The sequence below is a fragment of the Stenella coeruleoalba genome (genome assembly GCF_951394435.1).
Source record: "Stenella coeruleoalba genome assembly, chromosome: 1".
Lineage (NCBI taxonomy): Eukaryota > Metazoa > Chordata > Mammalia > Artiodactyla > Delphinidae > Stenella > Stenella coeruleoalba.
In genome coordinates, this window is record NC_137169.1 from 53,418,597 (window position 1) to 53,444,455 (window position 25,859).

The 25,859-nt window shown below is 37.8% G+C and overlaps 1 protein-coding gene across 4 annotated transcripts in view; it reads left to right on the plus strand.

The window, feature by feature from the left end:
• The first annotated feature begins 2,085 nt into the window (after window positions 1–2,085).
• Window positions 2,086–25,859, plus strand: part of ATG4C (autophagy related 4C cysteine peptidase) — a 90,695-nt gene continuing 66,921 nt past the window's right edge. For 3 of the 4 annotated variants that reach the window (XR_013828310.1, XR_013828311.1, XM_079921290.1), the window contains exon 1: window positions 2,086–2,157. The gene's annotated coding sequence lies outside the window, so the exon portion shown is untranslated. Of the gene's footprint in view, window positions 2,213–25,859 lie in introns of all 4 variants that reach the window. The other variant, XM_079921291.1, reaches the window with a different exon arrangement.

The window sequence follows — 25,859 nt, forward strand, 5'->3', positions numbered from 1 at the left end:
AGCACTGCAGCTGCAAGAATCTCTTTTAAAAAACTAAAGTCTGTCACATAAATTATGTACTCTTTAGACTCTTTCCCACATTCATTTATACAATTGATCATTGAAACCACTTTAGAAATATGTGTATCAAATATTTAGCATATTTTAAAGCTTCCTTAATAACAACCCTAATAAGTGGATCCAATTACGTGTTTATTTACTACAAACACCTATGAATAACAGATAACCTAATTATAGTTTATTACTACCTCTGAATCATTCCGATGAAAATGTTTTCTCTCACAGACAGTGCTTTGGTGTATGAGTATCGAAAGCAGCAGATTGTTTTCCATGATCGTAGGTTTTAAATATTTACCTGCTTGTGCTGCATAATTTAGCACACTGGAGTTGGAAAGCAGTTTGTATGGTAGCTGATGCCATGCCAATGTTAGAGAATATAATTTCCCTGTGTGACTTCTACGTGAAGTTGTAAAAATGGAAAGTATTCTACTGTTTTACTAACCAATTAAAATTTGTTTTTGCTGTAAATCCATAGACTACCAATGTTTGTGGTATACATACAGTTTTATTTTGTATAATACCAGGTAGTCTATTTAAAGAATCAAAGCATTGTTTCTCTCGTCCTGTTAATGTATGATATTAAAAATAAAATAGGGCTTCCCTGGTGGAGCAGTGGTCGAGCGTCCGCCTGCCGATGCAGGGGACACGGCTTCGTGCCCCCGTCCGGGAAGATCCCACATGCTGCGGAGCGGCTGGGCCCGTGAGCCATGGCCGCTGAGCCTGAGCGTCCAGAGCCTGTGCTCCGCATCGGGAGAGGCCACAACAGTGAGAGGCCCGCGTACTGCAAAAAAAACAAAAAACAAAAAAACAAAAAGACATTCATTCTTGTAATCCGAGTCTTCATGAAAGTAACAAGAAAGCATCCAGACATCTTGTTAAATGCATGTTATCTGCCCTAAGAAATCAAAACAGAGTTCTGTATTTTAAAATGTGGAACCACTGGCTATCCAATCAAGCAAGAAAACAATTATTTTGTTTGCTCACTCTAAAAAATGTTACATCTTGCTATATCCTTTGTATGATAGGTTATTTGGTGGCCCTACTGCATAACAGAAAATAAATAGTTGCAGTTACCTGTTTTTGTGAGAATAATAATAAATATAATTCAAACCATTAAACACATAAAAAAATTGAAAACGCTTTTCACATCTACTTTTGAACTTTTCAACTCTGTATTCTGAAAGATATTCTTTCCCTTGTGGTTTCATAGTCTGGTACTACAGACTGTTAAATTTTTCACTTCTCGCTCTTATTGTAATTTCCTATGCAATTCGGGAGCACGTTTGGTAGCCCTTGTTCCAGCACAACCTTGCAGTACTGCAAAAACGACACCGACACAGGATTACACTTTGCAATAATTTAGTATTTCTCTCAACACCCCTTATGAATGAGGATAAAAATTTCCATTTCATAAAAAGCCTTTGCAGACTGTCCTGTTTCAATTCTGGAAAATAATCTGAACGTGGAAAATGAACTCACATATTCCTTGATATTTAATACCTTCACAAAAGGAAAGGAGAGAATACTGGTATTTTTACCAAAGCGGGCCTTGGTAGAAAGGTCTACGTTAATCTAAAGGATTTAATGAATCCTCTGAAATCGCCTTTGAGGTCTGCAGGTGTCAGGGCCAGAGTGAAGAATAAGGGGGGCAGTGCATGCTGGATCTTGTAGTTCCCGCGCTGGAGGAGATGTAGTGTTGCACGGCAAGCTGGGAGTTGAAGTCCAATTGTTCAGCAGGAAGTCATGGCAGGAATAATGTAGTTTGTCTATCGGAGACACCGCTTATAGATGGATACTTTCTCTTGGTTCTGCTCTTGCTATATTGGTGACTTAGAGTCTGAGGCGGCAAACAGGACGAAAAAAGGATGAAGTAAACGGACCGGGGACCTGTAGGCCGCTGCTACTGTTGCTGCCAATCAATAGGCGTTAGTGCCCCGGAAGTGGCTGACCTACTGGGTTTGAAGGGGGTGGGGCGTTTCTCTTACTACGGTGGCCGGGGAGCTCGAGGTGCCTGCAGCTGCGGCGCTGAGGTCGGGGCGTCTGCGTGTGTGGCGGCTGCTTTTGTGGCGGCTGCTGGTGGAGCTGGAACATTTCCCGGTTGGTGGCTCCTGCACGTTGTTTACATTTCTCCAGTTCTGTTTTCGGTTTTTCGGTGAGGTTTTCGACTTGAGGTTCCTCTGACTCCGCTAGCCTCAGAGGAGGTTGGGACTTAGTGTCTCTGGTCCTTCCAAATGACCGGGTTTCTTGGGGGCTCCTGCCCTCAGTGGAGACCCAGTAGCCAACAGTTTAGGCTCTCTGAGGGTTTCGGTGCCTCCCTCATCTCTGTTTCTGGTGTAATTTGTTTTCTGACTCCTTGCCCTTCCTGGTCTCCAGAGCTAACGAACCGTAAGCCTTCCTGTGGGCAGCTGTTCCCCCTCTCCTAGAGGCTTTCCGTACGTGTTTCAGGCACGATCGGTAGTCCCTAAGCTATAGCATCCATTTAACTCCTTCCCTATTTCTCTCCGTTAAAAAAAGAACAGAAAAGAGAAAAAAAAAATCCCCCCAAATCAGATTCTCAAGATCTCAATCTTCTCATTCCTAACTCCTTTATCCCTTTTTAGGCCTTTGTTACTGCTTCAGACTCTTAACACATTTGCCTGAATATCTTAATGCTTTTCCATTCAGACATTAACGTTTAGTCACTTTATTTGTTTCTTACTCATCCTCAACTCTTCGACTTCCATCCACATGTCAGGGCTTTTTAGGTTGGATGTTCAAACACATTCTTATGATGACTGGTGAATACGAGACGAACAGCCAAGCATGACTCTGCTTATGAAGTTTATACTTAAGATCTATTTGGCTTACATTTTTGTTTTGTATTGATTATTCTCCCACAAGGGGGATTCACTGCTACCCTATGGTTAGAGGAGAATACCTCATCCTACAGCTCTTTGTATCTGAATTAACTTAGATGGGATTTTTTTCCCTTCTCCTACTCGAAACATATGTCCCCAGTAGAATTTTTGCGATGATTTTGTGTCAATTAATAGCAGATAGACACAAGGGAATGCTCTTTCCTCCTTAGTTGTTTATGATTTGTAATTAGATTGTGAGTCATTGAAAATACACAGAGGGATTAGAAAAGCTTTTGAAAGGTAAAGTCTGTGTGTGTACCAATTTACAAGTAAATAAAGTGTCTTCCCTGAACAAGGGAGAGTTTCTAATTAGTCGAATAATCTGATGCTGTATTGAATTAATTATCAGTTCTTTCACTGTAAAATTTTGGGACGTGTTTAAAGTTAAAAAGTAGCCAATATGAGAACTTTTATAGTTTAGTAAAAAGAGTTTAAAAACCATTTAACTGATGCTCATTTTTCTGTAAAATGGAATACAAATATATTGAAAAGTTTATTTGTTGTGATTGTTTATGAGATATTTCTCTCTCTATATATATATTTAATTTATTTAGTTTTGGCTGCGTTGGGTGTTCGTTTCTGTGCGCCAGCTTTCTCTAATTGTGGTGAGCGGGGGCTACTCTTTGTTGTGGTGCGCGGGCTTTTCATTGTGGTGGCTTCTTGTTGCAGAGCACGGGCTCTAGGCACACGGGCTTCAGTAGTTGTGGCTCGCGGGCTCTAGAGCACAGTCTCAGTAGTTGTGGCGCATGAGCTTATTTGCTCTGTGGCATGTGGGATCTTCCCGGACCAGGGCTCGAACTCGTGTTCCTTGCATTGGCAGGCGGATTCTTAACCACTGCGCCACCAGGGAAGCCCCTTCTGCATAATTTGTTAGATCTGGTAAAACAGCATTGTTTACTATTCAGTAATGTTTTGTAGACAGAAATTTTTGCACTTCTTGTCTTTCTTGGGGCCATGTAAGTTAAATAACTTTGCAGCTTTCTTCTATTATGAGTATTTTACTATTCTAATAGCAAAATTATTGTTCTTCTTTAGGAGTCAAAGATAATCTCTATGTCAATAAAATATAAATATTAATACATGTACCCAGTCTAAATGAGGTTATTCCTAATTAGTCAGAAATGGTTTTAGCCACGTTTAAGAGTGGGGCTAAATGTATAATATTTCAGAATTAATTCACTCATGAAATTCTTTATTGGATGAATGATAGGCTAGACATTACTCACATTTTTTATATTTTTCCTGAGATTTTATTCATTTAGTAGGCATTTATTAAATGCTTCTTCCTATTTAACTTTTGTCACAATATCATCAAAACATTTATTGAGAACATCCTCTTGCCCTCAGCTCTGTACCAGATGCTTTAAAGCAAGGGTCCCCACCCCCCAGGCCACGGACTGGTACTGGTCTGCGGCCTGTTAGGAACGGGGCTGCCCAGTAGGAGGTGAGTGGTGGGCCAGCGAAGCTTCATCAGCGGCTTCCCATCACTTGCATTACCACCTGAACCATATTCCCCTCCCCACGAAACTGGTTCCTGGTGTCAAAAAGTTTGGGGACCGCTGCTTTAAAGCATTATTGCATTAAATCATTATACCAACTCATTGAGCTATTGAGTATTATTTACATTTAGCAGATGAAGAAACTGAAGCTCAAAGAATTCAAGTAATTTAGTCCAGTTCCTTTTGACTCTTCCTACTTACTACAGTTGCAAAGATTTGTTCACTACTCTGCAATATATAAAGAGCATTAATTCAATAAATACTTGCTAAGCAGCTATTACGTACCAGATACTCTTCTGGGTGCTGGGAATAGAACAGTGAACAAGAGACAAAAGTCTCTGCTTTTAGGGAGCTTACATTCTATTAGAATGTTTGACATGTAAACCTTGCCTTCAAGAAACAAAATATAGCCCGTATGCGTTTGGTTTTATGTGTTTTAGAATGTTAAGGTTGAAAAGAGAGATTAACCAGGGAATATTTCATGAAGAAGATGAGATTTGATCTAGAACTAAAATAGTATAAATTTGGTAGGTAGAAATTGGGAGGAAAGTAATTCCAGTTTGAGGCATAAAATGAGCACAATTCTAAATTGTAGGAGAGAGAGATTAGTGGGAGGGACAGTTAACTGGATTGCTTTGTATCTTCATTTCTTTGCATATAGGTGGGCAGTGTTGGCTGAATTTGAAACAAATGTTTAAATGAATGAAGCTGTGGCAAGACCTCAGATACCAGGCAATGAGGAATTAGATAGATCTAGTGTTATTATTGTGGGATTTAAAGAAAAGAATTAATTGGATAACTGTTGGTGAAAGAACCAGTAAGCACTGTTAATTATTGAATGTTGGGAGTGGCGTGGTGGCCAAAGGAGAAGGGAGGCTAGACTACCAGGTTTGAACTGAGTGGGTCAGGTGTATTGTAGATTTACCTGTGATGAGGGTTTTTTATTTGTTTGTTTATTGTATTCCAAGGTGCACCATTATTTTATGAACTGCCGTGAAAGAAAAAAAATATTGCCCATTAAACATAAAAAGATTGTCAACTGTAAGGTGTATTCAGTTTCAGAGTTTAAAATGTAAAAATGTGTGATCTAGAAATGATGAAATAAGGTACTCCTTATGATGGTTCGTGAGTCTTGTAACTACTTAATTTTTTTGGACTGTTTATAAATGTTTGTAATCTTTGACATGCATTCAATCATTTAGCATTTATTTATTTACTGGGCACGCTTCTAGGCCACAGTGATATAGTGATGAGTAAATGCAGTCTCTACCTCATAGAACTTATGAGGGGAGGCAGACATAAATCAAATATTCCATCAAAGAAATGTAAAGTTGCAACTATTGTAAATTCTATGAAAAAGGACTTGATGTTATACAGAAGAAAAACTGTTTACAGAGGAGATAAGAGTGTGGATGAGGAGAGGCCAGATGAGAGATGGTAATATCTTAGACAAGGTGGTGGTGAAGACAGGTAAAAGTGGATGGGTTTTAGAGATGTTTAGGAGGTAGAACTAGGTGATGAATTGGTTATGAGGAATGAGGGAGAGAAAGGTGCCATCAGCCACCACTACCATTTTGGCTTATGTAACTGGATGGATTGTGGTACAGTTCATTGAGGTAGAGAACATTGTAAGATGACTGGGTTTGGGGGGACATGCTTTGTTTCTTAATATTTTTTCACCGTGGCATCAGTGTTCAAGGTTTATGTCTTAATTATTCTTTTTTTCCTTTTATGTCGTTGTTTAAGTTAAGTATGTTTGAGGAATGCTGTACCTGAAATAAGTTTTTTCAGTATTTTTTCCCTTGAGTGGGCAGGGATAAGGTTCTAGATGAAGGCTTTTGGAAATATGTTGGTATTTGTTTTGAATTTATATGTAACATATTCAACCATATGTATGAATAGGTAACTGAGTAATACAGCTCTATATCATTTTTATTTGCACTTGGGATTTGGCAGTAAATTGGGCATCTGGTTAAATTCTAACTTCATTCAGTTGGTGTATGTGTAAATATAAATATGTATATTAGGGAAAAAAGACATGCTTATGATTTTCTTTGAAATAACTCCATTGTGTAGTTTTTGGTAGATATTGAATTAATACAGTCAGTTATTATTTAAATTTTACATTTCATAGTAAAGCAGTAGAGGGTACAGAGCAAAAAGCTTGGGCTTGGAGTCAAATTGCCTGGATTCAAGGTGTGTTTTGCTATTTAGTAGCAGTATGATCTTGCAAAAGTTATTCAGCCTTTGTTATTTTTTAAATCTATAAAATGAGGATAATAATAGTACCTGCCTTATAGAGTTGTTTTGAGGATTAAGTGAGATGGTATGTGTGCATAGGTTTACAAAATTCCTGGTACAGAGTTTGTTTATTATTATTGTTATCATTATTATTATAGTGATGTGGTGTCTGGGATCATCTGTACTTCTGTAACAACATTTTAATTTAGAGTTCCTTTTAACTAATAGATCTTGATTGGGGAAAAAATCGTTTGGTAGTCATATTTGGATTTGGAGAAAATGTTATACAAGACAGCTTTTGTTTATTCACAATTGTCCTAGGTGAGTCAGCACATGTCATCTTTCACAGAATTCTCATCAGAGATTATGGTTAGTTTACAGCTATAACTGGAAGTTAATGATGGATTGGCTTATAATTACTTATTATTTGTTAGGATTATTACTTTCATTTTTAGTCCAACCTGTCTGAACTTTGTACTGGCTTTTAGGTCTTATGGATAGGGTGAAGAAGTAGTTAAACGTTATAAAGTCTGATCAGCTGCTCTAAAGTCGATTTAATTTCCATCCTACTTTTTTCCCCAACTTTTTTTCTTTTGAAAGTTTCAAACCTATACAAAAAAGTTTAAAGAGTAGTACAACAAATACCTGTATATCCTTTACCTAGACTCACTAGTTGTTAACATTATGCTTCTTTTGCTTTTTCTCTAACACACACACACACACACACACACACACACACACACACAAATGTACACTTTTTTTTTCCTTGCTGAAGCATTTGAAAGTAAGGTGGAAACATCATGATACTTCTAAATACTTCATCATGCATCGCCTAGGAACTAGGATATCCTTCTACATAACCATAATGCCATTAGCATACCCAAATAATTTAATTTTGATATGATAATATTATCTAATGTATAGGCCATATGAAAAAATTCAGATTTACCCGGATGTTCCAGTAATGTCTCTTATAGCTTTTTAGGAAAATAACACTGAATTGAGTAAGAGATTTCATTGAATTGTATTTGGTTGTCATATCTCTCTGTTTTCTTTTATCTAGAACAATCCTCACCTTTTCTTTTTCCTCCTATCTTCCTTCTTTTTTTTTTTTTTTTTTTTTGTGGTACGCGGGCCTCTCACTGTTGTGGCCTCTCCCGTTGCGGAGCACAGGCTCCGGATGCGCAGGCTCAGCGGCCATGGCTCACGGGCCCAGCCGCTCCGCGGCATGTGGGACCTTCCCGGACTGGGGCACGAACCCGTGTCCCCTGCATCGGCAGGCGGACTCTCAACCACTGCGCCACCAGGGAAGTCCCAAGACATTGACATTTTTGAAAAGTCTAGACCAATTGTTTTGTAGAATGCCTCATAAAATGAATTTGATTGTTTCTTCACAGTTTCAGGCTAAATAGTTTTTTTTTCAAGACTGTTACATGGTAGTTATTGTAAACTTTCCATTTGATCACATCAAGAGTAATGTAATGATAATTTGTCCATTTATTGGTGACGTTAAGGTTGATCACTTAGGTTAACCAGATTCCTACATTTTAAAGGTGTCTTTTCCCTTTTATACTTAACGATTAATCTGTGGAGGTGATACTTTATCATTAGATATTCTGTTTTCCAACAATTTTTTTTCTGTATGGTGGTTTTAGTAGCCATTGATAAACCTTGCCTGAATAAATCATTGCATTGGTTGTTGCCAAATAATGGTTTTCCAGTTCTCTCAATCCTTCTACATATGTTTGCTGGCTATTTTCTTTAAAGAAGAGATATTCCTCCTCTCACTTTTTATTTTATTTTAAAGGAAGATACAAAAAAAATTTTATTTATTTATTTGGCTGCATTGGGTCTTAGTTGTGGTGCGTGGGCTCTTTGTTGAGGCATGTGCGCTTCTCTCTAGTTGTGGCGTGTGGGCTCCAGAGTGCATGGGCTTAGCTGCCTTGTGGCCTATGGGATCTTAGTTCCCTGACCAGGGATCGAACCCTCGTCCCCTGCACTGGAAGGCGGATTCTTAACCACTGGAACACCAAGGAAGTCCCTCTCCTTTTATTTTAGTGCCGCTATGTACCCAAGGATTCCTTTTTAAAGAACGTATCCGATGTGATGATCTGTTACCATTATTCTTTTTGATGACTGAATTATCTCAAATTTGTTTAGTCCCTTCAAACTAGTTCCTGTGGCCTTTGCATATGTCCACATTGGTATTTGGGCACCTTCTTACTTCTTTGTACAATAAGGTGTTCCAGGCTCACCTTGTATATTCTACTTGGAATCAACTATTTAACAGTGGAGCCCTCGTTCATTTTAGTGGAAAATGGTACTTAGAAACCAAAATTTGGGCATTGAATATACTCACTACTACTACTGTTGTTGCTTCTAGGCCCTTTAAATGGTTACACACATACACACACATTTTTTAAAAGAAATCATGATTTCATAGGATACCTTCAATTCAAGTTCAGAATCACAGAGTTCAACTTTACCTTTCCTCAGTTCATATTTGTGTCTCCCTTTTCCTACAGGGAGAATTCTGATTCTCAACCATATCAATATATTTACTCATTTAATCTGCCCTACGCACACATATGATAGTTTTGGAATTGCTATACTGATACTCCCTCCTGCAACAGATTTACCAAGTAAAGACTTCTTTGCCACTTTATGTCCTTATAATATATCCCACTAAAGATATATAGTCAAAGAAAGCGGGTGTTCAAAGGTATTTGAATTATTTCTTCTGTGATTATGTTATCAATTTAAAATATAGTTAAGTTCCTACTAAACTACTTTTTAATAGACTCTTTCTGTAAAATCGGTTATCTGTAAAACTACTAAAGTAGACATAATAATTTAAAACTTTATCATAATATATAGTAATAGGGAGCTCTAGGATAGTTATATCAGATAGAGAATATGCAGTTTTTATCTTTATAAGGCTTTAAATTTGTAGCTCTTTTTTCAAATTGATATAATTTTTTACTGTTTAAAATTAGAAACGATGAGGAAAATGTCATCAAACAATTCCATTTGTAAGCCAAAACAATTATGTTTGTGAACATTTTAAACAGTGCTCTTCTTTTGACTGATGATACAATTCAAGCATTAATCTTTAACAATAGACATAATTGTTCAGGGTACTTTAACTCATTCCTAAAAAATATGGCGTTTTCCTGTATTGACACCCAGAATAGAAAGATTTATGTTATTTGTATGTCCTTGTTCTTTCTATTTGAAGAATGCCAGTTATGACTGTGTGTTACCCTGTGATTTTTTTCATGTGTGAATGTTCTCATTGGAAGTGGAAAAATATTTCTCTTAATTACTATAGCATTTTATTTATTACTATTATTATTTTTTGCGGTATGCGGGCCTCTCACTGCTGTGGCCTCTCCCATCGCGGAGCACAGGCTCTGGACGCGCAGGCTCAGCGGCCATGGCTCACGGGCCCAGCCGCTCCGCGGCACGTGGGATCCTCCTGGACCAGGGCACAAACCCGTGTCCCCTGCACCGGGAGGCGGACTCTCAACCACTGCGCCACCGGGGAAGCCCGGGATTGATATTTGTTAATAAAAATGCCAACAGGTAGAAAAGGTTACAGTAGATGAAAAACTTCCTCACAGGTCAATTTATTTGATGGGATAGTTAAAAGCACATCAAAAATTCGAAATCAATATCTATATTTCTTTTGCTGCAGAATACCATTTGGGGGAAGATGCCCAACCATACACAAATCCTGGAATCCTGCAGTGTTTTTATTGGTTGTGCTGCGTGACTGAGATATATTCTGTAGAATCAGTTCCCTAAAGTTCTGTCAGTTTTTACTGGCTTTAAATCCTCAGTGGATAAAATATTCTATTTATTGCCGTATGGGGGAGGCTGATTATCCTTATCTGCTCTTCAAGGACATCGATTTGAGTACTGTTTACATTTATCAATTTATAATTTATCGACTATCTTAATGTGTGGTTGTGGTTAGAAAAGTGACTCTCTAAAAATGACATTTGGGTCTCAACCGATGATTTTCATATCGAATGTTGTAGTTCTGTCTTCCAAAACAGCTCTGTTTAGTCTTCACTCTGCACTTCAAATCATTAACAATAAAGTTGAGGAATGAACCTCATCTAGTGGCTTTATCTATGTTTACTGAGGTAAAGAGTTTTCTCCTCTTTAATGCTATTATTTTTAAATTAAAACTGGAATCATCAGAATGTAAACAGCAAACAGAAATATGGAAATGGTGGATGATAAAATTTGTTGTAGTATGCGTTAGTGAAGAATGTCTACTTGAAAAAAGTGTTACCAATTTCTCTGAAGTTTTAAGAAATAAACCATAAATCCCTTCTAAAAAGTATTTGGAAATTGTGGAGAATGTTATTTGGATGGTTTTTTAGACTGAGGCTCTGATAACACTACATAAAATAACCAAGAGTTTTGGCGTATCATTTTTTTTTTTCCTGGAGCAGTCAAACCATGTATTTTAGGTATCACAGGAGATTGAAATATACTGGATAATGGGTAAATCATCTCTTCACTTTATAATTGATAGACTAGTGAATTTTAATTCATTTCTAATTTTTTTTTTTTAAATCAGGAAAGCTTTTGGAAAGGGAATTTGTAGGTGAGGATAGTTTAGAATTGTGGTTTCTTCATTTGTATGTGTTTTTTCTTTTATAGTTAAACTAAAAGTACTGTTTGTCTTGCCTTTCCCTGGCAAACAAAAAGAAAAAATTTTTTTCTTCATTGATTTTTTAAAATTATTATATACATTTTCTTCCAGCTTTATTGAGGTATAATTGACACACAGCACTGTATAAGTTTAAGATGTACAGCATAATGATTTGACTTACATACATCATGAAATGATTATCACAGTAAGTTGAGTAATCATCTGTCATCTCATATAGATACAAAATTAAAGAAATAGAAAAAAAATTATTGTGAAGAGAACTCAGGATTTACCCTCTTAAGTTTCATATATAACATACAGCAGTGCTAATTATATTTATCATGTTAATTACATCCCTAGTACTTATTTATCTTACAACTGGAAGTTTGTAACTTTTTTTTTTAAATAACTGGAAGTTTATACTTTTTTTTTTTTTTGGAAGTTTGTACCTTTTGACTACCTTCATCCAACTCCCCCTCTGCCATCCCCTCCTCTGGTAACCAGAAATCTGATGTCTTTTTCTATGAGTTTGTTTGTTTTTGAAGTATAATTGACCTAAACACTATGTTAGTTCCTATTAACATAGTGATTTGGTATTTTTATACATTTTAAAATGATCACCACAATTAGTTACAGTATGTCACCATCCAAAGATATTATGTAATTATTAACTATATTCCCTATTCATACCTGAGACTCATTTAAAGAAAATATTTTAGTAGACTGAATGGATGCAAGTATTAATTTATGCTTTTTCCTCTTTCCAGATCTCACCACATTTATTTTTAGGAGAAAAAAAAATTATGAGTTAACAAGGGGTAGCCTCCAAGTCATTTTACTCAGCTAAAGCTGTTCTGGGGAACTACGTTGAGGAAGTTAAGTTTTGTAAATGACTAAATAGCTGAATCTGATGTCTTTGAGAAACACAAGAATAATGTTGTTTATCTTAAAAAGGAGAAAAGCACTTTGTCTCAGCATTTTTATCTTTCTCATAGACTGTTTAGGAACTTTATAATAGGGTGTCTTCTCTGTAGATTTCTTAGTTGAGCAGTTTAAGTTGTTTTTGTTAGAATTTAACATAACCTGGACATACTTGTAATTTCCTATGTTAAGTTTTTCATTTGAGCGATTTATTTTTGAATAATTCTGTTATTATTTTAAAAGAGGCTCGAGGTAAACAATTTAATAAAGACAAGTACAAAAAAAAAGTAGAAATGACATTGCATAATGTCAGCATAGAGTCTCAACATAAATCATACCTTGTTAAATAAAGCTTCTCCTAATGTTAAAAAAAATGATATTGCATCTCTTAGAGATTTCCATTTTTAACATAATGGACTTTTTAAAAAAAAATTTATTGGAGTATAATTGCTTTATATTGCTGTGTTAGTTTCTGCTGTATAACAAAGTGAATCAGCTATACGTATACTTATATCCCCATATACTCTCCCTCCTGTGTCTCCCTCCCAGCCTCCCTATCCCACCCCTCTAGGTGAACACAAAGCACCAAGCTGATCTCCCTGTGCTATGCAGCTGCTTCCCACTAGCTATCTGTTTTACATTTGGTAGTGTATATATGTTAGTGCTACTCCCTCACTTTGTCCCAGCTTACCCTTCCCCCTCCCATGTCCTTAAGTCTATTCTCTATGTCTGTGTCTTTATTCCTGTCCTGCCCCTAGGTTCTTCAGAACCATTTTTTTTAAGATTCCATATATATGTGTTAGCATACGGTATTTGTTTTTTTCTTTCTGACTTCACTCTGTATGACAGACTTTAGGTCCATCCCCCTCACTACAAATAACTCAATTTCGTTTCTTTTTATGGCTGAGTAATATTCCATTGTATATATGTGCCACATCTTCTTTATCCATTCATCTGTTAATGGACACTTAGGTTGCTTCCATGTCCTGGTTATTGTAAATAGTGCTGCAGTGAACATTGTGGTACATGACTCTTTTTGAGTTATGGTTTTCTCAGGGTATATGCCCAGTAGAGGGATTGCTGGGTTATGTGATAGTTCTATTTTTAGTTTTTTAAGGAACCTCCATACTGTTCTCCACAGTGGCTGTATCAATTTACATTCCCACCAACAGTGCAAGAGGGTTCCCTTTTCTCCACACCTCTCCAGCCTTTATTGTTTGTAGATTTTTTTTATGATGGCCATTCTGACTGGTGTGAGGTGATATCTCATTGTAGTTTTTTTTTTTTTTAACATCTTTATTGGGGTATAATTGCTTTACAATGGTGTGTTAGTTTCTGCTTCATAACAAAGTGAATCAGTTATACATATACATATGTTCCCATATCTCTTCCCTCTTGCGTCTCCCTCCCTCCCACCCTCCCTATCCCACCCCTCCAGGCGGTCACAAAGCACCGAGCCGATATCCCTGTGCCATGCGACTGCTTCCCACTAGCTATCTACCTTACGTTTGTTAGTGTGTATATATCCATGACTCTCTCTTGCCCTGTCACAGCTCACCCTTCCCCCTCCCCATATCCTCAAGTCCGTTCTCCAGTAGGTCTGTGTCTTTATTCCTGTCTTACCCCTGGGTTCTTCATGACATTTTTTTTTCTTCTTAAATTCCATATATATGTGTTAGCATATGGTACTTGTCGTTTTCTTTCTGACTTACTTCACTCTGTATGACAGACTCTATCTAGGTCTATCCACCTCATTACAAATAGCTCAATTTCGTTTCTTTTTATGGCTGAGTAATATTCCATTGTATATATGTGCCACATCTTCTTTATCCATTCATCCGATGATGGGAACTTAGATTGTTTCCATCTCCGGGCTATTGTAAATAGAGCTGCAATGAACATTTTGGTACATGACTCTTTGAATTTTGGTTTTCTCAGGGTATATGCCCAGTATTGGGATTGCTGGGTCATATGGTAGTTCTATTTGTAGTTTTTTAAGGAACCTCCATACTGTTCTCCATAGTGGCTGAACCAATTCACATTCCCACCAGCAGTGCAAGAGTGTTCCCTTTTCTCCACACCCTCTCCAGCATTTATTGTTTCTAGATTTTTTGATGATGGCCATGCTGACTGGTGTGAGGTGGTATCTCATTGTAGTTTTGATTTGCATTTCTCTAATGATTAATGATGTTGAGCATCTTTTCATGTGTTTGTTGGCAGTCTGTATATCTTCTTTGGAGAAATGTCTATTTAGGTCTTCTGCCCATTTTTGGATTGGGTTTTTTGTTTTTTTTAATATTGAGCTGCATGAGCTGCTTGTATATTTTGGATATTAGTCCTTTGTCCGTTGCTTTGTTTGCAAATATTTTCTCCCATTCTGAGGGTTGTCTTTTCATCTTGTTTATGGTTTCCTTTGCTATGCAAAAGCTTCTAAGTTTCATTAGGTCACGTTTGTTTATTTTTGTTTTTATTGTCCTATAGATTTTGGATTGTCGTGTTTTTGTTTCCATTTGTCTCCAGGTATTTTTTGATTTTTTCAGTGACCTCAAAATCATGCTAGTAAACATTGGTTGTTTACTAGCAAATTGCTTAGCTTCCATGTGTTTGTGCTTTTTTGCAGTATTGTTCTTGTAGTTGATTTCTAGTCTCATAGCATTCTGGTCAGAAAGGATTCATGATATAATTTGGATTTTATTAAATTTACTGAGACTTGTTTTGTGGCCTAGCGTTTGATTTATCCTGGAGAAAGTTCCATGTGCATTTGTAAAGAATGTGTATTTGGCTGTTTTTGAATGGTATGTTCTCTATATATCTTTGAAATGCGTTTGATCTAATGTGTCATTTATACCCCTTTTTCCAAATTGATTTTCTGTCTGGATGATTTTCAGTTCATGTAAGTAGGGTGTTAAAGTTCCATACTATTGATGTTATTGTGTTACTGTCAGTTTCTTCATGTCTGTTAATATTTGCTTTATGTATGTAGGTGCTCATATGTTGTGTGCTTATATATTTAAAACAGTTATATCTACTTCTTGGACTGATTCCTTGATCATTATGCAAGCTCCTTCTTTGTCTCTTGTTATAGTCTTTGTTAAAGTCTATTTTGTTTGATATAAGTGTTGCTATCCTGGCTTTCATGTCCATTTACATAGAATACCTTTTTCCATCCCCTCACTTTCAGTCTGTGTCTTTAGATCTGAAGTGAGTTTCATGTACGCTGCGTATGTATGGGTCTTGTTTTTGTATCCATTCAGCCACTCTCTGCCCTTGTTTGGAGTATTTAGTCCATTTACATTTAAAGTAATTATTGATAGCTATGTAATTTTTGCCATTCTATTACCTGTTTTGGGTTGTTTGTGTAGTTCTTTTTGTTCCTTTCTTCTTCTTTTGCTCTTTTCCCTTGTAATTTGATGACTAGCTTTACTGTTGTATTTGGATACCTTTTTTCTTTTCTTTTTTTTCTCTGTGTATCTATTGTAGTTTTTTGCTTGGTTATTACCATGAGGTTTATATATAGCAATCTCTATATATTTATATGATTGTTGTAAGTTGCTGATTTCTTAAGTTCAAACACATTTTAACAACCCTGCATTTTTTCTCCTCCCACCACGTTTATTGTTTTTGACATCATATTTTACATCTTTTTGTTTTGTATATCCCTAACTAGTTATTGTGGATGTAGGTGGTTTTACTACTTTTGTCTTTTAACCTTCCTACTAACTTTGTACTTGGTTGGTTTACTACCTTTATTGTATATTTGCCTTTACCAATGAGGCTTTCCTTTTGTAATTTTTATGTTTCTAGTTGTGGCCTTTCTTTTTCATTTAGAGAAGTCCCTTTAACAATTCCTGTAAAGCTGGTTGGTCGAGCTGAGCTCTTTTGGCTTTTGCTTGTCTGTGAATCTTGATCTCTCCATCAAATCTGAGTGAAAGCCTTGCTGGGTAGAGTCTTCTTGGTTGTAGGTTTTTCCCTTTCATTACTTTAAATGTATTATGCCACTCCCTTTTGGCCTGCTGAGTTTCTGCTGAAAAGTCAGCTGATAGCCTAATGGGAGTTCCTTTGTAGATTGTTGCTTCTTCCTTGGCTGTTTTTAATGTTCTCTTTATCTTTAATTTTTGCCAATTTAATTACTATGTGTCTTGTTGTAGTCTTTTTTGGGTTGGTCTCATTTGGGACTCTCTCTGCTTCCTGGACCTGGACGTCTGTGTCTGTTTCGTTTCCCAGTTTAGGCAAGTTTTCAACTATTATGTCTTTCATACATTCTCTGCTTTTTTTCTCTCTCTTCTTCTTCTGGGACCCGTGTAATGTGAATGTGAGTCATTGTGCAGAGGTCTCTTAAACTGTCCTTGTTTCTTTTTATTACTTTTTCTTTTTCCATTCAGGTTTAGTGATTTTCACTACTTTGTTTTCCAGCTCACTGATCCATTGCTTATATCATGCAGTCTTCTGTTGATTTCTTCTGTTGTATTTTTTATTTCAGTTACTGTATTTACCTCTGTTCTTTCTTCTTTGTATTTTCTAACTCTTTGTTACAAACTTCTAACTTCTCTCTCTGTTCATCCAATCTTCTTCTGAGTTCTTTGAACATCTTTATGATCATTACCTTGACCACTTTATTGGTTAGATTGCTAATCTCTGCTTCCTTTAGTTCTTCTAAATTTTATATTGTTACTTTATTTGCAAAATATTTCTCTGTTTTCTCATTTTGCCTAATTTGCTATTTTTATTTTTATGTACTTGGTAGGTTGGTTATGTTTCCAGCCTTGGAGAAGTGGCCTTGTATAGGAGACATCCTATGCGTCCCAGCAGTGCACTCCCCTGTAGTTACCGGAGCTATATGGTCTAAGGGTGCTTCCTTTGTGGGCTGCATGGGTCCTTCTGTTGTGGTGAGCTGGCTACTGTGGTTGGTCTGGTAGGCATGACTGGTCCCCAGTCTGTTTCTTTGTCAGGCCTTGTCTTGTGCAGAGGCTGTTGGCTGCTGGTTGGTGGGGCTGGGTCATGAGGCACCTGACTGCAGAGCCCCAGAGGGTCCTGGGGCTAGCGCTGTCCCACTGGTGGGTGGGAACTGGGTTCTGGTGTGGGGCTGGGGCGTCCTGGATCTATTATCAGCCTACTGGTGGTCAGGTCCATTTTCTGGCATGGCTGGCTGCAGGGTCTGGGGTGTCCCAAACCTGATTTTTTACCCACTTGTGTGTTGGGCCAGATCCTGGGGAGGCTGGCTGAGGGGCCCAGGATATCCTAGAGCTGGTGTTGGCTTGCTGGTTGGCAGGGCCAGGACCCAGTGTGTCCTGTGGGTGGTGTTTTTCTGCTGGTTGGTGGGCTGTGTCCTGACATGACAGGCTGTGGGGCTATGGTGGTCCTGGGTCTGGTGTCTGCCCTCTGATGGGTGGGTCCGTAGCCCATGGGATTCTGGTGCTGTTGCCCACCCACTAGTGTCTGAGGTCCTGGGGCTAGTGCCAGCCCACTGGTTGGTAGAGCTGAATCCTGGAATATCTGGCTGTAGAGCCTGGGGATTATAGAGCTGGTAGCAGCCTGTTGGTGTGGGGGGCGGGGCGAGGCCCAGATGGTCCTGGGGCTAATGCCTGCTCATTGGTGGGTGAAGCTGGGTCTCAGAGTCTTTGGTTGTAGGGCCCTGGGGGTCCTGGAGTTGAGGTGGTGGTACACTCGTGGGTAAGGCCTGGGCCCAGGGAGTTCTGGGGCTGGTGACTGCCCACTGGTGGGTGGGGCCAGGCCCTGGGTTCTCTGGCTGCAAGGCCTGGCAGTTCTGAGGTTAGTGCTGGTGCACTGGTATGTGGGGCCAGGTCCTGGGCCCTCTTCTATACAGCGCAGGTCCTGTGGCAGCTGTGGGCTCAGGGGAGGGGGGTCTTAAGGTAGCTGGCCTGCTGGTGTGTGAGCCTGTGTCTCTGCCTAGCTAGTTGCATGGCCTTTAGGAATCACATTACAGGTGGTGACATGCTGTTGGGAGGGGCTTGGTTCCAGAGATAATAAGCGAGAGGGAGGAGTCCAAAATGGTACTTGACAGCACTGGGGTCCTCGCGGTAGAACAAGCTCCCCAAAATGGCTGCTGCCAGTGTGTATGTCCCCAGGGTGAGCTCCACTTGCCTCCTGCCTCTCTGCCAAGACCAGCAGGTAGGTCTGACCCAGACTCCTTTGAAATTACTGCTTTTGCTCTGGATCCCAGAGAGTGTGAGGTTTTGAGTACGTCCTTTAAGAGTGGAGTCTCTATTTTGCACAGTCCTCTTCCTCTCCCGAAAGTAAGCCCCACTGGTTTTCCAAGCCAAATCTTTTTGGGGGCTTGTTTTCCTGGTGCAGGACCCCTGGGCTGGGGACCCCAGTGTGGGGCTTGGACCCCCTTGCTCCTTGGGGAGAAACCTCTACAACTGTAATTATCATTTTGTTCGTGAGCCACCCACCTTGGGGAATGGGTCTTTACTAAGTCTCTGCCCCTCCTATCCGTCTTCTATGTTTACTTCTTTATACCTTTAGTTGTAGAAGATCTTTTCCGTTGGTCTTCCGGTCTATAATCAATAGTTGCTCTGTAAATATTTGTAATTTTTGTATGCCTGTGGGAGGAGGTGAGCTCAGGGTCTTCCTACTCCACTAAAGAGGTGCACCCAGATGCATCTTCTATGCATTGCTGAATTTGATTTACTAATATTTAGTTGAGGATTTTGCAGCTATGTTGATGAGAAATACTGGTCAGTAGTTTTCTTTTCTTGTAATGTCTTTGGTTTTGGTATTGGGGTAATGCTGACTTCATAGAATGAGTTTGGAAGTATTCCCTCTGCTTCTATCTTCTGGAAGAAATTGTAGAGAATGGACATAACTTCTTTCTTAAATGTATGGTAGAACTCAGTGACGCCATCTGGGCTTGATGCTTTGTGTTTTAAAGGTTATGAATTATTGATTCACTTTTAAAAATAGATACAGCCCTATTCAGATTGTCTGTCTTCTTGTGTGACTTTTGGCAGACTATCTTTCAAGGATTTGGTCCATTTCACCTGGGTTATCAAATTTGTGAGCATAGAGTTGTTCATAATATTTCTTATTGTTATTTCCATGGGAGCTGTGCTGATGCCTTCTCTCTCATTTCTGGTATTAGTAATTTGCGTCTTCTCTCTTTTTTCTTAGTTAGCCTGGCTAGAGGCTTATAGGTTTTATTGATCTTTTCAAAGAAGCAGGTTTTGGTTTCATTGATTGGTTTCATTCAATCTCTATTGATTTTTTTTTCTGCCCTAATTTTTATTATTTCCTTTTTTCTGCTTACTTTAGATTTAATTTGCTCTTATTTTTCTGGTTTTCTAAGGTGGAAGCTTATGTTATTAATTTTATATTTCTTTTCTAATATATGCATTCAGTGCTATAAATTTCCCTGTAGCCATGCGTTTGTTGCATCCCACAAATTTTGATACTACTTTTTCATTTTCATTTAATTCAAAATACTTTTCAGTTTCCCTTCTTTGACCCATGAGATTTGAGATTTCTTCTTTGACCCATGAGAGGTATGTTGTTTAAGCTCCAAGTATTTTGGGATTTTTAGGCTATCTTTTCATTTTTGATTTCCAGTTCAACTCCACCATGGTAAGAGCAAACATTGTATGATTTTGATCCTTTTAAATTTGTTAAGAGGTGTTTTATGGCCCAGAATGTGGTCTGTTTTGGTGAATATTCTGTGTGAACCTGAGAAGAATGTGTAATCTGCTGTTGTTAGGTGATGTAGTCTGTAGCTGTCTAGTCTGTAGCTGTTTCCCTCCCCCCACCCCCCCACAGAGGCCCCTTGGAGGGATAGTCTGTAGTTGTTGATTGATGCTGCTTTTGAGCTCAATTATGTCATTACTGATTTTCTGCCTGCTGAATGTGTCCATTTCTGATAGAGAGGTGTTAAAGACTCCAGTTATAACAGTGGATTATTCTATTTCTTCTTACAGTTTTGCCTCATATTTTGATGCTCTCTGGATATCTTTTTTTAAAACTTTTTATGGATATCTCTTTATTGTGATAAATATAGGTCATAATATGTATCATCAACAGATATTTGTGTCTGCTAGCACTCCTGTATGCTAGGTGTGAGGATATAGTAGTGAACAAGACACATTCTCTGCCCTCAAGGAGTTTATTATCTGAGAAATAATTTTGTAAAATGCTTGTTACCTCAGGCTTGCCAATATCTCTTGTGAATATGAAAAATATATTAAATTCCTTTAATGTGCATTACTTTGATCTAGTAAGGTTGAAAATATTTTCATATGTTTATTGGTCCTTTTCTTTCAGAATGCTTGTCTTTTTTTTTTTTCCTTTTTTTGCGATTGATTTTTAAGAGGTCTTTATATATTATGGACATTAAAGCTTTGTCTATGCAATATGAATTGGATTTTTTTCTTAATTTATGAATTGCAAGTCAACCTTGTTAATGCTTTCTTTTTCTTCTTCCTGTACAGAAGTTTTCTTTTTTATGTGATTACATTTTCCTTTCTGATTTCTAGTATTGCATACCGTGCTTAGAAAGGTCTTTTCTACAAGACTGTTAAAAATATTTAAATCAATACTTCCCTGCAGTATGTGCAAACATGCCATGTGCTTGCATTTGCATTTAATTCTGTGATCAGTCTAGAATTCATAATGTGTGAGGTAGCTTTATTTTTAAACTGGCTAGCTTATTATTCCAGTACTATTTACTAAATCAGCTATCTTTTCTCACTGATGTGAAATATCTCTTGTATCAGTCACTAAATTCTCAAATATATTTGGATTTATTTCTGTACTCCCTGTTATGTTTTACTCAGTGTCATCCTTTGCTAATAAGATCAATAAATTTAAGTATTAACTTAATTACTGTAGTTTTATAATGTGTTTTAATGTGCAGTAAGGAAAATCCTTTCCTCATTAGGAATTTTTGGTTCCTTTTTAAAGTGTTTTAGTTTATAGTACTTTCTAATATGGTTCGAGGGATCACCTTTCAAAATCGTCTCTGCTCTAAAAAGTTAGGATTTTTAGAAACAGCCATTTAAATTTTTGTTATGGAAATAAAGTGGGTTTCTGTCTTTATAGAAGATTAGAATTCAATTTTAGTTATATGGAAAGTAACTATACTGAATTGTTAAACTAATAACAGCTTAGTTAATTTGACCTTATGATAATAATTTTATTCTTTTCATGTACTCTATATAACAATGACAATAAATGAATTCTTATAAAATAGTTGAGATGTTCCAAAAACATTTCAAATGTTTCAAGTTTGGGGTAAATTACTCTGAGTAAATAGTCTATAAGTAGCAGGAGTTTGAAGTAAAAATAACAGTAAAAGAATAATTTAACAATTTATTGCACTCTGAGTTCCTTGAGGTTAGTATATTTGTCTCATTAATTTCTGTATCTGTCACAGCATCTTACCTTGGTTATTTATTTATTTATTTATTTATTTAGGAGTCTTTATCTAATATACAGACTTTCCCCATAGAAAATGTCTCATTTTGTCTTCATTTTCCCCCAGCACACTTGAAAGGCATGTTGACTTTCACACTGTTGCTAAGGACTGTCCAGAGTGTTCCTGGTAGCTGGTATTGGGAACCCTTTGAACCAAGGTCCTCCCTGTGGCCTACTTTCTTTCTGACTTAGAAAGAAAATACATGCATGTACATTCTCTTATTTTTATTTTTTAATTTATTCATTTTTATAGAAGTATAGTTGATTTACAATGTTGTGTTATTTCAAGTTTACAGCAAAGTGATTCAGTTATACATACATACATAGGTCTATTTTTTCAGATTCTTTTCTCTTATAGGTTATTACAAAATATTGAGTATAGTTCTCTGTGCTATATAGTAGGTCCTTGTTGGTTATTTTTTATAGAGTGGTGTGTATATGTTAATCCCAAACTCCTAATTTATCCCTCCCCTGCCCCTTTCCTCTTTGGTAACCATAAGTTTGTTTTCTTTGTCTGTGGGTCTGTTTCTGTTCTTTCTTTTTTTTTTTTTTAATAAATTTATTTATTTTTGGCTGTGTTGGGTGTTCGTTGCTGCCTGCAGGCTTTCTCTAGTTGTGGCGAGCGGGGGCTACTCTTGGTTGCAGTGCATGGGCTTCTCATTGTGGTGGCTTCTCTTGTTGCAGAGCACAGGCTCTAGGTGCGCAGGCTTCAGTAGTTGTGGCACGTGGGCTCAGTAGTTGTGGCTCATGGGCTTAGTAGTTGTGGCGCACAGGCTCAGTAGTTGTGGCACACAGGCTTAGTTGCTCCGCAGCATGTGGGATCTTCCCGGACCAGGGCTCGAACCCGTGTCCCCTGAATTGGCAGGTGGATTCTTAACCACTGCACCACCAGGGAAGCCCTGTTTCTGTTCTTTATGTAAGTTCATTTGTATCATTTTTGTTTACATTGCACATATAAGCGATATCATATGATGTTTGTCTTGTTTCACTTCATATGATAATCTCTAGGTCCATCTATGTTGCTGCAAATGGCATTATTTCATTCTTTTTTATGGCTGAGTAATATTCCATTGTATATATGTATCACATCTTTATCCATTTATCTGTTGATGGACATTTAGGTTGCTTCCATATCTTGGCTATTGTAAATAGTGCTGCAGTGAACATTAGGGTGAATGTATCTTTCGAATTAGTTTTGTCCCTATATATGCCCAGGAGTGGTATTGCAGAGTCATATGGTAGTTCTATTTTTGTTTTTTTAAAGAACCTCCAGTCTCTTCAGTAAGTGGTGCTGGGAAAACTGGACAGCTACATGTAAAAGAATGAAATTAGAACACTCTCTAACACCACACACAAAAATAAACTCAAAATGGATTAAAGACCTAAATGTAAGACCGGATGCTATAAAACTCCTAGAGGAAAACACAGGCAGAGGGACTTCCCTGGTGGCACAGTGGTTAAGAATCTGCCTGCCAATGCAGGGGACACAGATTTGATCTTTCCAGGTCTGGGAAGATCCCACATGCTGTGGAGCAACTAAACCCGTGTGCCACAACTACCGAGCCTGCGCTCTAGGGCCTGTAAGGCACAACTACTGAGCCCGCGTGCCACAACTACTGAAGTCTGCACGCTCTAGGGCCTGTGTGCTGCAACTACTGAAACCCGTGTGCCTAGAGCCCATGTTCTGCAACAAGAGAAGCCAGTACGATGAGATGTCCGTGCACCACAAGGAAGAGTAGCCCCCACTTGCCACAACTAGAGAAAGCCCACGTGCAGCAACAAAAACCCAATGAAGCCAAAAAATAAAATAAAACAAAACAAAACAAAAAAACCCCCCAAAACATAGGCAGAACACTTTTTGACATAAATCGCAATATCTTTTTGGATTTGTCTCCTAGAGTAATGGAGATAAAAACAAAAAGAAACAAATGGGATCTAATTAAATCAAAGTATATGCACAGCAAAGGAAACCATAAACAAAATGAAAAAACAACCTACAGATTGGGAGAAAATATTTGCAAATTATGTGACTGACAAGTGATTAATCTCTAAAATATACAAATAGCTCATACAGCTCAATATAAAAAAAACAAATAACCCAATCAAAAAATGGGCAGAAAACCTAAATAGATATTTCTGTAAAGAAGACATACAGATAGCCAAAAGGCACATGAAAAGATGTTTGACATTGCTAATTATTAGAGAAATGCAAATCAAAACTGCGAGGTATCACCTCGCACTGGTTAGAATGGCCATCGTCCAAAAGTCTACCAACGTTAAACACTGGAGAGGGTGTGGAGAAGAATGGACCCTCCTGCACTGTTGGTGGGAATGTAAATTGGTGCAGCCACATGGAGAACAGTATGGAAGTTCCTTACATTCTCTTATTTTAAACATTTTGTATTTAGAAGATTCATGGTTGGTGGCTTTTTAAAAATAAACTTTATATATGTTTTTTAATATTCATTCATTTGGCTGTGCTTCATCTTAGTTGTGGCACATGGGATCTTCATTGTGGCATTCGGGATCTTTTTAGTTGTGGCATGTGGGATATTTAGTTCCGTCATGTGGGCTCTTAGTTGCAGCATGCGGGATCTAGTTCCCTGACCAGGGATAGAACCAGGGCCCCCTGCATTGGGAGCTCGGAGTCTTAACCACTGGACCACCAGGGAAGTCCCTAAAAATAAACTTTTTAAATTCTAAAAATTACGTGTGTTCTTTGTATAAGATTTGGAAAAGGTGAGCAATAGTGATAAAAAAAAAGTAGCCATATGCAATTTGTCAGGGAAACTATTGTTAGCAATTTGGTATACTTTTTTTTACTCCTTCACCTCCCCCTCAGCCCCCAGATAGTATTGTGTAGTACATAAAGTTTTAGATTTTGCACAGTGTTTCCCCATTTTCACAGACTCTTTGTAAGCATTTTTAATGGATATATAACCCATCATGTGGATGCACTATATATAATCACACATTTTATAAACTTTTCTCCTTCTTGCTTTTCCAAATTTTGTTAAAGAATGCACTTTTGGGAGGAAATTTTTTTCTTTATTCTAGTTGTCAGTTAAAGAATTCTAATCAGCAGGTAAGACTACTGCTTATTTTTCATAATTTATCAGTTCACTGATTCATTTAATAAACATTTTGAGAAACAATTGTGTGCCAGACAGAACTTAAGGACATTTGAAAAGTTTACTGTCTGGTGTAAGAGGCAGGTAAGAAGCAAGTTATTACAATACAGTGTGATGAGTGCTGTGATAGAGGAAGACATAGGCTCCTAAGGAGCTAAGAAGAGGGACTTCTGTCTTAGTTTGAGGTTGGGAGGAGGGTAAAAATTTTACTAATCTTACCAGAGGAGGAGAAACTTAAGCTGGGTCTTAGGGACTCATGATAATAAGACAGTCAAAAAGTGAGGGTGAGCAGGAAGGCATTGTAGGTGGAGGGAAGAGCACATGCAAAGGCATGGAGGTATTAGCATGTCAAGTTTAGGAAGCTTTAATATTAATATTAAAAATGGCTTTAGTATATAGTGCATGTGAGGGAGTGGCAAGAGAGAAAGCTGAGTAAGTGGGCAGATGTGATTTCATGAAGGACTTTGAATATCATCCTCAAGGCTGGGGTGCCATCATGGATGAGGCAGAATCCTTGAGAAACATGTTTATAGCTCTAACTCTTCATTTGTATATCAACAATTCTCAAATTAATAGCTCTCACCCAAACCTCACCTTTGAGCTCCAGAGCTATATATCCAACTGCCTTGTTGCCCTCTCTAGAATGTCTAGAATGTAAGCATCATGAAAGCAAGTATTTTACTCCCTTTGCCCTAAGCTATATCTGCACTACCTAGAACAGTGCCTGGCAATAATTTATCGAGTGATTAAATAAAAATGAGTGATTCCCTACTATATCTCAGAGCCATCTCAAACTCCACATAAATCCAATTCATGATCTTCTCCCTCTAACCTGCCCTTCTCCTAATGTTCCCTATTTTTTAAAATAATTTTTTAAAAAATTTTATTTAGTTTTGGCTGTGTTGGGTCTTCTTTGCTGCACACGGGCTTTCTCTAGTTGTGGTGAGCGGGGGCTATTGTTCGTTGCAGTGTGCAGGCTTCTCATTGCCATGGCTTCTCTTGTTGTGGAGCACAGGCT